At 27.7% G+C, this 15,220-nt stretch overlaps 1 long non-coding RNA gene across 4 annotated transcripts in view; it reads left to right on the top strand.

Moving 5' to 3' along the window:
* The window catches only part of LOC142319260 (uncharacterized), a 64,877-nt gene extending 51,063 nt beyond the window's left edge, over positions 1-13,814 (top strand). For all 4 annotated transcript variants that reach the window (XR_012755151.1, XR_012755148.1, XR_012755149.1 and 1 more), the window contains one exon: positions 11,193-13,814. This is a non-coding gene — a long non-coding RNA (uncharacterized LOC142319260). The remainder of the gene's footprint in view (positions 1-11,192) is intronic.
* The last annotated feature ends 1,406 nt before the right edge of the window (positions 13,815-15,220 follow it).

Raw genomic sequence — 15,220 nt, 5'->3', positions numbered from 1 at the left:
ACAATGAAGGGCGCTCCATGCTTTTAATATTCGTGATAAAAACGTAATTTCTGAGAACATTTTAAATAAAAATTAAAATTAAAATTTTTAAAAAATCTGGTTAGTGGGTTATGTAGTTGTGATCTTGAATTTTAGTTAAATTGGTTGCAAAAGAAGTGGTTGAAATGAAAATTGCAATGAAAAGCATAATAATACTGGAAAAGAATTACTATCGTTCTAAAAGTGACCCGTTTAGACACATTTATTTTTCTGACTCAACAGAATATCGATTCCGGGAAAATCCCTTACATAAGTGTGTATGTTGGAATTTATTACGCTTAATGGGTGAAGTGAATAAAAAAAAATTTACTTTTTCTCGTCCGTTTTTTAGTAAAAAAATTCGCTTCTTGTGAAAAAAAATTAAAATTTTTTGGTGTTTACAACGTTCAGAGTATTTATCGGCCTGAAGAGTATTTTCTGTAAAATATACATAAATATTTTTTGGTATCTGTAAATACTTAGATGAAGTGAATAAAAAGCTTCTTTTTTCTTCTAATAATTACTACAGAAATCTTAATGCTACCTCAGATCAACCTGAAAAGTAGAATCAAGTGCTGCGCGTTGTAAAATGTTAATGAATATGCGTAATCACAAAAATTATGTAGAGCATAGGTCTATCAGCGCTACGTATAAAAAACTTAATTTTTTCAACAAGATCATTTAAATATTTATGTAATCGGTTTCTGCCTGATGTAAATAAAGAAAAGTGTGAAGGATTAAATTCTTATCAGAAGATGAAAATATTTCTTTGACCCGGGGTTTCAAAGCTGCATCAGCGAAGACTGTAGCAGTAGTATAATATGTCCACATACGGCATCAATTCGACCTTGACCCCCTCATCAGAAAGCTGGAAAATTAAAGGGAGACCACCCATCCACAATTACTTCCTGTTTTTCGTTAAATTTTTACGCTGAAAGAGTGCATTCACTGTAAAATACATAGTAAAACACGGGTTTGAAATGACTCCAAAAATTACAACAAAGAACAATAAATTTTGTCAAGGGATCAAAGGTCAAAGTGATGCCGTATGTGGACGTATTTTTTCAGGGATTTTCGATATATTAAATAATAATTTCTCATCAAAAAAATCAGCAGTGTTTTACTATTATATTTTCATTGCATCCACTCTTTCGTCGTCAGTTAAATTTCTTTCATCGTGAAATTTAACTGCAAACGCAAAAAAAAAAAATTTGTTAAAATTATCTAACAGCTACTCTGGTTACAGCCTATGACTCTTCGTTTGTCTCGTATTTTACTACTTTTTCATTGTTAATGGTGAGTAAGAAACTATATTTTCATAAATTAATAAACAATACGCTATTGTATTAGGTGTAAAGTTCTCTTTCTATTTCAGTTTTAATTTTCAAATCAATAACATTTATTTTAACCGATTCATCTTGTCTCGAACAATCAATCACGTACAACGGATATTTGTTTTTATAATCTGAAAACGTGTACGGCGAATCGATCTTTTTATAATATAATTTTTGAAAGTCTATGAACATCTTATACATCATCGTTCGATTCTCTTCTAAATCCTCGTACGGATAATGATTTGAATTTATGAATACTTCAATATTTTTCACATTACACGAATCAAATTCTAACGCGTCCCTTGTAGCTTTATTTATCCTATCGGTTTGAAAACCCACAGTAACGTATCGCGGTTTGTCGAATTGTGATGATGTTTTCACGTTCCACGCCACAGATTTTGTTTGAGGAATTGTTGGATTTTCGAGAAAGTTCCCAAATTCTAAACGGCATACGCAACTCTTCATTTTTCTTTCTCCTGTTACATTAGTAATAAATAAATTTCTGACACGCTTGAAATTTCCGTTCAGTAACAGAATTTGGAAAACTAGTACAGTAACATTATTACTTAAAAATAAAACTATATCTTATATAAAAAGAAACTGGGAAACAGTTAAAACATGAAATCCATTTAAAACAGGATTTGCTAAGCAAATATTTAAACTTTAAATATCTGTAACACTTTGGAGACTAAAAATATAGGATGAACCGACATCTGGGGAGAGCAAACAAATATCTTACACCTGTACAAACAGACGCAGGCAGAATATTTCAGGCAGTACGCTAAATTAGGAAAATAATATTTTTGTTTTTTGGTGTACACGAATTCAGTTAATTCATGGCTTTTAAATATTAACCGAATAAATGTAATCCATGTGTAGCCAACTTTACAGTACTCTATATATAAAACACAGGTAAAAAAATTAAAACAGCATTTTTTAATAACTTCAGTTTTTAAATTATAAACTGTTTGCTTTGATTAATTATTCATAAATATTGTCATACCTATAATAAGAGATCAAATTTCAATTAACTATTTCTACTAATTTTAATTGTTTTTTTATGAAAACCGGCTGAGGCAAGTTTCCACTCTACTGGGGTTAGAACCTACACTCCAGTTCACAGTTCATCAAAATTAAACTGCAATAACAGTATTTACTTATATATAAAACGATATTCCACCCCTTCTAATGTCTATTCATATTCCACAGGCAAGAACCACGATAAGAACTTATTAGTGAATGCTATTTAAACACCACGGATAAATTTCAACGCCTAGAAGTGCAACAACAATCATTCAAACTGAACAAGTGGGGAGAATCTCTACGCTGACGGACCGAGAAACGAATTTTATGACTTATCACCAAAGTAAAACTAAGAATAAATAAGATTTAGATAATCGTAGTTTTTTGTAAAAGGATGACAGATAAATTTTTTTTAGCCTGTAAAAATAACCAACTTGACTAGGAGTTGAACCCGGATCCTTCCGTACGTAAAACAAATACGCTACGATTTCGCCACGGAGGAGGAGTAAGACGATCTATGTTAATATACTAGAATAATATTCAATTATTTGCCATCAGTTGATGAGATAATATGTATTCTGTCCTTGACCGTTTGAATAATGTGAATGATAATTTATAATAGTAAGTGATATTTAAGCACATCCCCACCATTGTTTACGGACCTACTGGTCCAAATCAAATTTACTTGTGTTAGTCGGAGGCTGTACTGCTTTGCAGTATTTATTTAATTTCATCTTCAAAAAAACGGATAAATTATTTTTTTTAGTTTGTATTTAGCGATTATAGTACTTAGTCGACTGGTGATTTTGAATATTTTCTTTTGATTTTATATTAAATGTAAGTAACATAAAAAATTGCACATTACATATAACACACGTTTAACTTTATGTATATATACTGTACCGTATATACTATATCAGGTACTGACATATATTTCACTTCTGTTCCTCTAAGAACATCTTAGGTTTATTATTGTACGACAGATTTTCTTTAAGCGATCAAAACAATTTCATTTACAACAAATCAAACCGTACTGTTTTGCTTTAGAGCGCCATAATGAAACACTAAATTTTTAATTTATATTTTTATGAAATATTTATTATATTTACTTATATCCCGATCAGAAGTATAATATTATATTTTGGGACTCTATTTTAGTTTTTATCTTTAAGACAAATTTTCAAGATAAAAATAGGCTGTTAGATTATTCTTAGACGCCCACAGTATGATGAACCGTGTTGATCAATATTAATAAAATTAAAAGCGTTAGCTTATATCCACGAATATATAATTACTGCTAAAAAAGAGACTGACTTTTTCTTTAAAAAAAAAGAAATGAAAAATATTCATCTTTGCCAAACGAGAAACTGAACTGTTTTATGTAAAACACAACGCAATAATTCGGCTTACGAGAAAGGGCCTTACTACGCTTTCGTTCCTGTTTTTAATGAATTATTGAAACGTTTCAAAATTCTTTTCGTTAATTTATTTAAAATACATTTAAAGGATATTTTTTTACAGAGATCTCTGAATTTTTAATTAGTACTAATTAAAAAATTATTTTTTAAATCTTAATTTTTGCATCCCGTTTAATTGTATACAATCAAATAATTTTCATTAACCTTTCTGAATTGCGAATTATTTTTTATACTGTATTTGATATATTCAGATTATTATTGTAATTTCTTTCACGTATTTATATTTTAAATGATTAATCTTAATCACAACTAGATTTTATTTTATAATAAATTCTGTATTCTGTACAGTAAAGTTTCCCTTGGTCTATCCAATTGGATAGACACATCCAATTGGATAGACATATCCAATTGGAGAGTCACATTATAAAGAGTTGATTTCTATCAACGTTGTGATTTCTGACGATTTTATTAATAATTATCCACGAATAAATGTGATGAAAAATGCAAATTTTTTCCTTTATTTCTATTGCAACAGTTAATATCTGAAATAAAATTAATAAATAAATCTAGCGTTTCATACTTGGTCAGTAGGCAACATATTTTATTTAAAATATACTTAAAAAAACCATATTTATATATACTGAAAATATGTCACGGCATATATGGGAAAAAAATCATCGTAACCTATGCTCACAGTCTAATCGGTATTGATAAGTATTCTCGGAAAAAATGCATACAATATTACTGCTGTTACTTTAAGATTATGTTTGTCACTAGTAAAATCGATAACAATCGTATCTGATCGACTATTAATTTCACTTAGTTAAACTAAATCGTTAATAAAATCTTTTAGATTAAATCAATTTTTTAAATTCAATATCGAGTGAGCGAGCTCTGTTCTTCAAATCGCTAAAAAAAGAGCTGGCACTACCTACAACAATTTTTAAAATACAAAAAGGAACATAAAAGTTTTAATTTTTAAAGAGCTAATACATAAAGTTTGTTTACATAGTTAAGAGATTAGGAGAATTTTTTTCTTTTAGAAGGTAGCTGTTTAAATACGGCTTCTTCTTTTGTTGTCAGTACCCGTTTTATTATTTCTTCTCTTCCACGATAGCTCTTCATACCAATCTATCCCTCCATCAGCTCTGTTTGCTTGTATATACATTATTTTTGCAGTTGTTTTGTATTTCGGTCTGTTCCAACAAGTACTTTGCAAACTCCTGTTATTTGTTCAGTAGTTTCTTTGGATTGTAGGTATTTTCTGCATTTTTCTATTTCTGCATTTTCTTCCGTGGTGTATTTCCGTAGTTTACATGGCTCTTTCTCTATCCTATATGACTAGTGCAAATCCTTGTTTCTGGAAATAATTGTCCTCTTATGAGTCCTTATATGATAAAGTTTGATTCTTGTATTGTGTTGTAGCGATTACTATGGAGTACTTTTCCTGCCCGTGTTTCCTTCTTCTGTTGTACTGCGGTTGTACGAGTGTTGTTTTAGATTGAGTGATGTATATTCCCTGTCTGCTTTCTTAACTGCTTTGATGATGTGTTTTTGTTCTTGAAGTAAAATCTTAGATTTTCAATTTGCCTGTTATGTAATATTTTTTGTTCTGCGACTCCTCTTCCTCCTTCTTCCAACTAATTGTAATTCTTTCAATGCTTGAATTTGGATGTAATTTACGATTGTCTGTTAATTTAGTGCTGCTGCTGAGCCGTTTAGATATTCCAGGTCTACGTCTGATGATTTAATTATGCCAAAGAAGTAGAGAGAATACATTTTTTATGTGTTTATTGTCTTGATTATGTTACTGGCATTAACTTTTGATTTGAGTATACCTGTTAGCCTATGTGTGTATCTCTTTTTGAACCGTTCTTTGATGTTTTTGTGATTTATGCTTGTTTTTGTTCAAAAGCAAGGTACCTGTATGTTTCCTGTTGTTTCATGTTTTTGAGTGTTTTATTGTTGAATATTTTTGTTATTTCTACTTGTCTGGAGTTTCTTTTGGTTACATGAAGTATTTTGCATTTGTCCATACCAAATTCCATGTGAATTCTTCTATTATTTTCAGAAGTGACTGCATTTATTTTCTGTTTTGTGCATAAAACTTTATGCCATCCATATATATTAATAGTGTCATATCATGTGTTGCAGAGTCCTCTGATGTTAAGTAGATTTCATAAGAAAGCTACCTATTGCAGTGGGTACCGTGATTCGACTTCTGGAAAATTTCAACATATCTTTGAATTTCATATCTCCCACACCTCAAAACCACTATCAGCTCAAAAGTTTATCAATACATTTATATATATATATATATTTCACTTTCTTGTGGACACGATAACTGCCGTAATTTTGCACCAATCACTTTCAAATTGTTCCTTAAAAATAACTCCCAAATTGTCGGTCAAGTTCGTTAATGGCTAAAATTGAACCACGGGATGAAAATGGGGGGCTTTTTTGAAAAAACAAAATATCGCTATAACTTTCTTAAGTAAAATATCAAATTCGTTTAAAGTTCCCACTATTCTCTGGATAAGGACCTAAAACTTAAGTAAGTAATTTTTTTTGTTATCACCAACCATTGGCCCAGGGGGTGGAACAAATGAGGTTTTAAAGACAAAACAATCATACCTCCCTTAATAGGTACAGTATCAAAACAGTTTAAAGCTAAACATTAGTTAACTAAACATTACTTAAAACTTTTGTCTAAACAATTTTGATATGACAAACCCTTACGGCAAGGGATGACCAAAATGTTACTGGAATTGTAAGAAGACGGGGCTTGTCGTATACTAAACATGTGAAAATTTTTTCACTTGTAACCATTGTCGTATCGAGTAAATTTGAAGCTTTTCTTAACTCTAAGGTGAAGATCTTTTTTATCCCCTACTTAGCACTGATGAAATCTACTTCTGCCTTCCGGCGTACCAAAAGAAATTTTTTATTTTGAAGCCAAAGGGTGTGTTGTTCAGTATATTTAAAAGAAGGTTGAAATATATTCAAAACTATAAGGTGGTAAGGGAGTTACCTTGCAATATTCCTCTATTGATATTGATGTCTTTGATTTATATTTTTTGTTGGTCTGTGTTTAAACATATTGTTGTCCTCCATGTTTGCACGATTGTTTGTAAAAATTACTGTAGATATGGTTTATATTGTAGATTTCCAAAGATTTCAGTAGGCATTTCTGTCAGATGGAGTCAAATGCTTTATTGTAATTAATTTAGCATGTAGTTATATTTTTGCTGCATTTTCTCTGCTTGTTTCATGATTATGCTAACAATTACTATATTTTCTTTACATTCTTGACAATTTTTTCAATGTCCATTTTGTTCTTCGGTGAGCATGTTATTTTATGTCTAATGTTTGCCTATCTTGAGTAATTATAGATGCGATTAGCTTGTATAATGTGGGTAAGAATGCAATTGGTCTGAAATTAGCTGGATTTTGTGTTTTTTTTTTGTTTTGGTATGATGAATATTCTTCCTTGCATTAAGAAATGCGGTTCTTTAATGATTTTGTTGATTTATCTTGCTAGTGAAGTGAATTGCTTGTACCAGAAATTATGTATGTGATTTACGCACTGTTTCGTCAATGAAACACTGGTAAAAAAAATATATCAAAAGTGTTTTTCTGCTGTAAAACCTTATTGTCATTTTCCTGTCAAAGGAATGATGAATAAGAAAAATGTTTAGTGATTTTAAAAAACAGAAGTTTTCTTCTTGTGGAAAGCAAAATGCGTGCAGATATGTGTAAATTCACGGGGACCATTTCCAACTACTATTATAAGATCAAGTCGATGTTACATATTTTTGTACAAGTGTATATTTACTTTCCAAGCACATTGTATAAAGATGTTATATTTCATACTAACAGAGTCTAAACTCAAGTAAATAAAATATAAAAGCATTTCCATTTATTTCACTACACAACCGTTTTAATATCATAATAATTGTTAATAAGTAGCTAATTATTTTTAAATTATAAATAATTTTAGGAAAATAAATAAATAAAACATAAAAATGTTAAATGAAAGGATACAAGATTTATTTAACTATATATAATTTATATAATTATCTTATACAGCTTTAAAATATATAATTATGTTACAATATTATAATATATAGGGCGGTATTTTAATAATAATTATACATTAATCATAGTAATTGTGTATAATGTGTGTATATTTTCTTTTTCATAATATATTATATTTATGAATATAATACTACCTACTCAGCAATAATTAAATTATAATTATTTATTTTTAATTAAAAATTTACATAATAAATTATATTTTAAAAGTAAAAACAATAATAATAATACAATTAATACATATTGGCTAATACAAATACATTATATAATAATTAATAAATAATTTAAAACAAATTGACAGTATTCCAACATTGTTCATAATTTTCTTAAACAATCATATTATTAGGTTACAATTATAATGTAGCATAATTATAATAAATCTTTTTTAATATATATATCATATTATACTAATAATATAGTATTATACTTATGTATATGTATATTATATATATATATCTACAACTCTGAAGAAAGTCTGACTTTACTTGGCGTTATTAATTGGCATAGGATTTTAATTATAATAATATGATAATACGTAATTACAATAATAGCTATAAATAAAATTTGGCAAGTTTACATAATTATTTTTTTTATGTTTAACCATATTTTTTTATTTTTTTAATTGATGTTATTATTAATGCAGTTAGTAATAATACATAAATCGAAATATCAAATAAAACGGTCCCGTTGTTTAGTTTTGTTTTTTTTTAAGGATAATGAAAAAATAACAATATAATACAATTCTTTTACAAAATTGAAAAAGAACTACATTATTATAATAATTAAAGAGTTACTCTTGTAATCTTCACCGAGACTCTCGAAATGATATAATACAAGTTCAAAATAATGAAAACAAACTTCAATGAAGCCTTATTGAAAAACGGGCACAAAATTACAATTTTCTAAAAATGAAGCACTACCAAAAGAAATAATAAATAAATAAAAAGCACAACTAATGAAAAAAGTTATATATTAATTTTTTTTTACACAGAGACATGTGATTTTATACAATCAGCATTTATCAAAACAGTACCTCCTCTTTAATTTTTGTAATTCCCTTTCTTAACTATCAATAGCGATAAAAGTTTTTCATTTATATAAGCAAACGTGGTCATTAATAATTATAATTTATCTTACATGTTAACACTAATTTTTTTATTATAATAACTTATCCATTACTGGTATACTGTGCTTCACTGACAAATGAATAACGGGTTGTATTTTTAACTGATGGTAGCGGTGGTGTTAATAACACATTGCATAGGTAAGAAACTATTAACATGTTCAACGCTGATACTCCAACACATATGAAGGGTGAGTAATTTGTAAGATGTTGCAGCTGTATGTGTAATAGCATTGATAAATATAATATACAATCGCATCTACAATAGAATAGTATCATAAATCAAATTTTTGCCTCTAAAGTAATTATTTCTTGTTAATTTAAATACTATTTTTGTATTATTTTTTTGTAAGAAAAAATAGTTCATTTTTATGTAAAGATAATCTTTTGTTTGCATTTACTCATTTGACTTTTATTAATCATAAAATATCATTCCTTACTAACTTAGGTTTTTTTAAGATCTATGTTTATATAAAACAAGTTAATTACAAAAAAGAAGAATAAATATTATCTAATAAAATATTGTTGTAAACCAAAAATAACATTTATTCCTTCCCAATAAAATAATGTTTTATACCAAGTTGTATTCAAATAGTTATACAGAATTTTTATAAATTAAACTCCCATTTGGTTGATATAAATAAAATAATTATTGTTACAAAATGTTACAAAGGTAAATTTTTAAGTTTTCTTTTAAAAGCTACAAATAAACTTAATTACAAATTTCAAACATGTTTTTATAAAAATCGTAGTTATAGACTTGACTGTATTTTTCTGGGGGATACATAGTGTGCTCTGGTAGCAAAGAGCGTTTAATTTCATTTTGATTTTATAACAGCATGTGTTGATGGATCTTGTTATTATAAATTTAACCTCATCTAGCAGTTTTGACGGGTTGTATTTTCTTTATGAATTTTAACCCTCAGAGTATGAAAAAATACCAATTAAGGCAGTCATTATGTGATAAAAGCCAATTCAGCATAGTAGGAGGTCTTATTTATAAAACATATCAGCGGAGAACATGTTACACATGCTCAGAGTTGATTATTCTTTTATCGTTATGTACGCATATTACTGTCAAAGAAAAATATTTGTTAAAATGTTTAGTGCGTACAAGATAAAAATATCAAGAAAACAAAATACTCATACATGGTCATTGATGGTGAGGGGAAGGAGATTAGTACAAACAAAGGGATGTAAAGATGGTTCAAGAATATAAGTAGCTTGGTACGATTTTGGCATCTGATGAGCGACCAATATTTTGAAAAAAATTGGTAAAGTTGATCGATTATTAAAATTTTGCACCCAGTTTTGTAGCATGATCTAATATCAAACACCAAGAAGAGGACATTTAGTTCCTTTGTTGAAAGTGCATCCACTTACACATCAGAATTGTGGACTCTCCAGTTCAGACTGAAAAGTAGAGTGACAACAGCAACTGAGATGAGTTTTTGGAGAAGAAGTTGTTGGTTGACCATTCAAACTCAAGTTTGAAATGATATTTTGAGGATGATGGACAGGACAGCTTTCTTAGCTGACAAAATCGAAGAACAGCTCACCTGGTACGGTCATGTGAGACAAATGGAGAAAAGTAGAATACCTCAGAAAGTCTGCTCATGGATCCAGCTAGACAAAGGAAGAGAATTCTCATCCGAGGTGAGAATGGATGAATGGAACTGTAGAGGTCCATGGATAGGACAGGCTTAGTGAACTATGTGTTTGACAGAGGAAAATTATGTTTTGGGATTGCAATAAATGGCCTTGTGCTGTAAATAAAAGATGTTAAATAAAAAAAAATATTTAGTCATACACAATAATATAATAATCATGAAAAACGATAAAAATTTAGTTTGTCATTTCTTATCATAACAATCCAGCTTTAGCAGCAGCAATAATTGTATTAGAATATGAAATGAAACTGTTGTTTAGACTCCAACTGAACCAATCCTACACACCCACTATTACACCAAAGTGAAAGTAAATTTTACCTTTTTTTATTAAGTATTTAGTTCCTGAACTACACAGAAAAGAAATCAATGGGAGAATAGGATACCACTGTAAATATTTGTGAAAGTCACACTTAACCAATACTGCAACCTTGTTAATATTTTAATTATAAATGATAAATCCTCGATGATTATCTTGCTAAATAATCTATATAATTCATTAACATGCTTTCAGACACCATGCAATTCTGGGGATGGACAAGTTTTCCTTAAGGTGGCCTTCAATATCTGGAGAAAAATAATTTGTTGCGGCGTATATTTTAACTGAAATATGCCACGCCATTCGCTATTGTACTTCTTCAATCCTGGCTAGAAATATACTAATCTTCCATTTCAGACAGGATCACTAATAGTAGGTGGGATGAATGATACATTAAGAAAGACTGAGGTACTTCTTTGGTCAGGTTTTTTTTGTCTTGTTTCATGAATCCTCTTAGAAATATAATTCCTTTATCATAATTCATCCCTTACTTTCCCTTATACTTGATCCTTTCATCCCCAGTCCTTTTCTAAGGATTTTTGCTTAATACTTATTTGATTCATGTCAATGACACATAGGCTTATTTGAAATACTTCACCCCTAGTACTTTATAACTTGATAGGAGGCTGTTTTAGTTATGAACCTATCTGGGTTATATAAATGATAAATCACTAAAGATCTATTCTCTGAATAGATCTTCAGTGATCTATTTTCTGAATAAAAGAAAAAAAACATTTTTTTTCTTTTATTTATGCAATTTTCAAATGTTGACCACTTTGTAGCTTGATACCATTAAATATTAATTTTAGTGGTTTTTTTTAATATAATAAGAATATTATCATTTCTTTTTAAATATTTTGTGATCATTTTTCCAATTTTTTAATAAGGCTTAAGGATGAGGGGATTTGTTAAGAAATTTACAAACTGGATGTCCTCCATTACATAATCATAATTAAAGTATGTCATCAAATCATAATTTAAATGAATGACATCCCATTCATTAAATATTAAACTCTGAATAATATTAACTTATAAATCAGTAGATAATACAATTAAATCAACCATGGATTAACGAATCTATTGAAAATTATTTTTAACATTATTTTAATTATTTTTGTGAATAAGCTATAATTATTAATGCTGTATTAAAATTAGTTGTAACTAACAGAAAAAATTTCTTAATTCTAATTCAAATCATGCCTAAAACTTTAGTAAATATGATCAGATCATTATTGTTAAATTAAATTTTTTTTTTAAATAAATATCAATATATATGTTAAAAAAAAAATGTTTGTTAAATACACAAGAATAATATATTCATTATAACAACAGTTACATGTTTTTTAATGTCACAATAACTGAAAATATGAACTACTGATAAAATATATAAATGTAGAAAAGAAAAAATAATTTACAGTTGATAATCAACATAACAAATACTGATTTATAAAAAAATATATATATAAAATTTAGAAATAAATCATAATTTCAGCATTTTTCATATTTTAAATCAATCAACTTGCACAGATTTTTATTAAGAATAAAATAAGATAGTACCTAACAATTTTTCACTCTTTTATTAATAATATTATTTAATATTCTGTAAATAAATAGATCAAAATTAATCAATTCTATGCAATAACACTGAATAGAGTAGTAAGATTAAAATATAAAATTAAATAATACAATCATTCAATTTGTGAATATACACACATTCATATATGCGCCCCGGCGCACACACACACACACACACACACACACACACTCTCTCTCTCTCTCTCTCTCACTCACTCACTCACACACAAAAAACATATTTATATATAGATACTGAAAAATACTAGTTCATATATTATTATTAAAATATGTAAAAAATGCTATGATAATACTAATATTATTTACAACATTAGAATAATTAGAAATAATATTTTGGGCCTGTCATACCAGTCAAACTAAATTTATTAATAAAAAAAATACATTGAAAATTATTTATTCTCATTAATCAATGTTTAATAAAGAATTATAAAACTGAAAAACTTTTGGTATATTCCTAAAAAAAATTTATTAGTCTTTATTTATAACGCCCTAAGATTTTTTTAATTTATTATTTTATTAACTATGTAAAATATATTAATGAAATAATAAATGAAAAATTATCATTGGCATCACATATTAATAAGCCAAGAAAAAAATTAAATTCTGTAGTGATTATACTTTAATTCAGTTTTTTAGTAAATTTTTATGCATCATCACACTAAAAACTGATTAATATGGACTCCACTTCTATTCCTTACGTCTATGTAGCTTTCTAATTATAATACTGTCCCAATCTGAACTGTACATTTTTATTAACCTAACAAAATTAATATCCGCATTTCAGAGTTATCATCAGCCAATTAAATGAGTAAGAAACTGGCAGAGCATACTTCCAACAAGGTGGAGCAACAGTACTCACATCCAATGTTTCACTAAAAATGTTGCATGAAGTGTTCAGGACATTGCCTCACTTCAAAGCATATCTGGTCACTGAGGTTCTCAGATCTTAAACCTATAGGTTTTTATTTACAGAGAGTAACAAAAGGAACTGTTTACAAGAACAATCCTCATACCATGGATGAACTAAAAAATAACATAACTGAATTTGTGAATGCCATCACTTTGGTACTTCAGCTGTATTTTCAAACGTGTTGAAATCTGTTCAGATATGCCTGGAGGTAGTCAGTAGCCACATTGAGCAACTTCTGCAAATAAAAATTCATTGTAGTATTATTCCTGATTGTATCATTGTTATTTGTATATAATAAATTAAATGTTTTTAAACACTGGCATTTCATTAGAGTCAACCGTTATAATAAGAATTTTTGGAATTAAACAGTCTCCTATTACCTATTACAAAAATGCCAAGAGTTGAAAGTCAATGAAATATTTAGTTTCTAGATATTCATTCAATATATCATTGCTGTATGTTTATTTTATATAATGTTCAATTGCATTAAGATGTACTTTATATATATATATATATATATATAAAGTACATCTTCTATGTATATTCTACATATATATATATATATATGTAGAACTACACACAAGTAAACAAAAGTAAAATTCAACACTCCTATTTTGACTAGATTTTAAATACTTGTCCAAATAAATAAAAAATCTTCTAACATCATCTGATGTCAGGTTGAGTACAGCAGCACTAGTAAACTGTAGATTGTTACAAGAGTGAGTGAGATTATGAGTTTTAAAATTTTTGTATTTAATATAATAAATTTGGTTTTATGGATCAGTGCAAGGATATAGAATAAATAAATAAATTTGTCACACATTGATTTCCAGGAAAGACAAATTATCAGCACGATTCCACTATACCTCAAAAACAATTTTTAATCATTGTAAGCTTCAGTGACCCCCCCCCACGATTAATTATATAAAAATAATAAAATGAAATTTAAAAGCAAATTAATAAATTGTAAACGAAAATTCTTTATGAAATGGGATGGCAGGTTGTTCTCTTTCAAATCAAGTGTTCACAAATGAGAAGTAAAATGAGATTTCTGAAAGATTATTTTTTCAAAATACCATGCAAGTCTTTAGAAAAAAATTAATTAATTAAGTATAATTATTTTAATTCAGTTTGACTAATTATTGCCCATTATCCTGTGACATATATAATATAATTATATAAATACACTATAATTTACTGCATATGTGTTTATATACAGTATAAACTCACTCATACATACATACATACATACATACATACACAAACACACATACAATGTGAACAAGTGGCAGGAATGTGTCATAGTAGATTATCTTAGAATAACTACTTAAAATACATATGCAATTTAACCTACCTATATGTATACATATATATATAATTATTATGTTAGTTTTTCTTTTTAATGATTAAACTTATAATAACTAATACTAGGCTTTTAATTTAAATTATGTGTTTGTAATACATATTCTGTATATGAGCAAGTATTCAAGATAGTACAATACCTTTTTAATTATAACGACAGTAATAAATATAATGAATTATAAAGTATACTCAAATAATTTAAATACCCATACAGTACTAAATTAAAAAATAATATTTTATATTACATCATTTTAAATAGTATCCACCACTTTTACTAATATTCTACGTATAAAATCAGAATTATAAATTAAAAAACTGGAACTTAATTATAATCATAAATACAAAAAAAAAAACATTT

Source organism: Lycorma delicatula, chromosome 2, assembly GCF_047948215.1.
Source record: "Lycorma delicatula isolate Av1 chromosome 2, ASM4794821v1, whole genome shotgun sequence".
Classification (NCBI taxonomy): Eukaryota; Metazoa; Arthropoda; class Insecta; order Hemiptera; family Fulgoridae; genus Lycorma; species Lycorma delicatula.
Note: the sequence above shows the minus strand (reverse complement) of the source record. Positions and strands in the feature narration are given on the sequence as shown.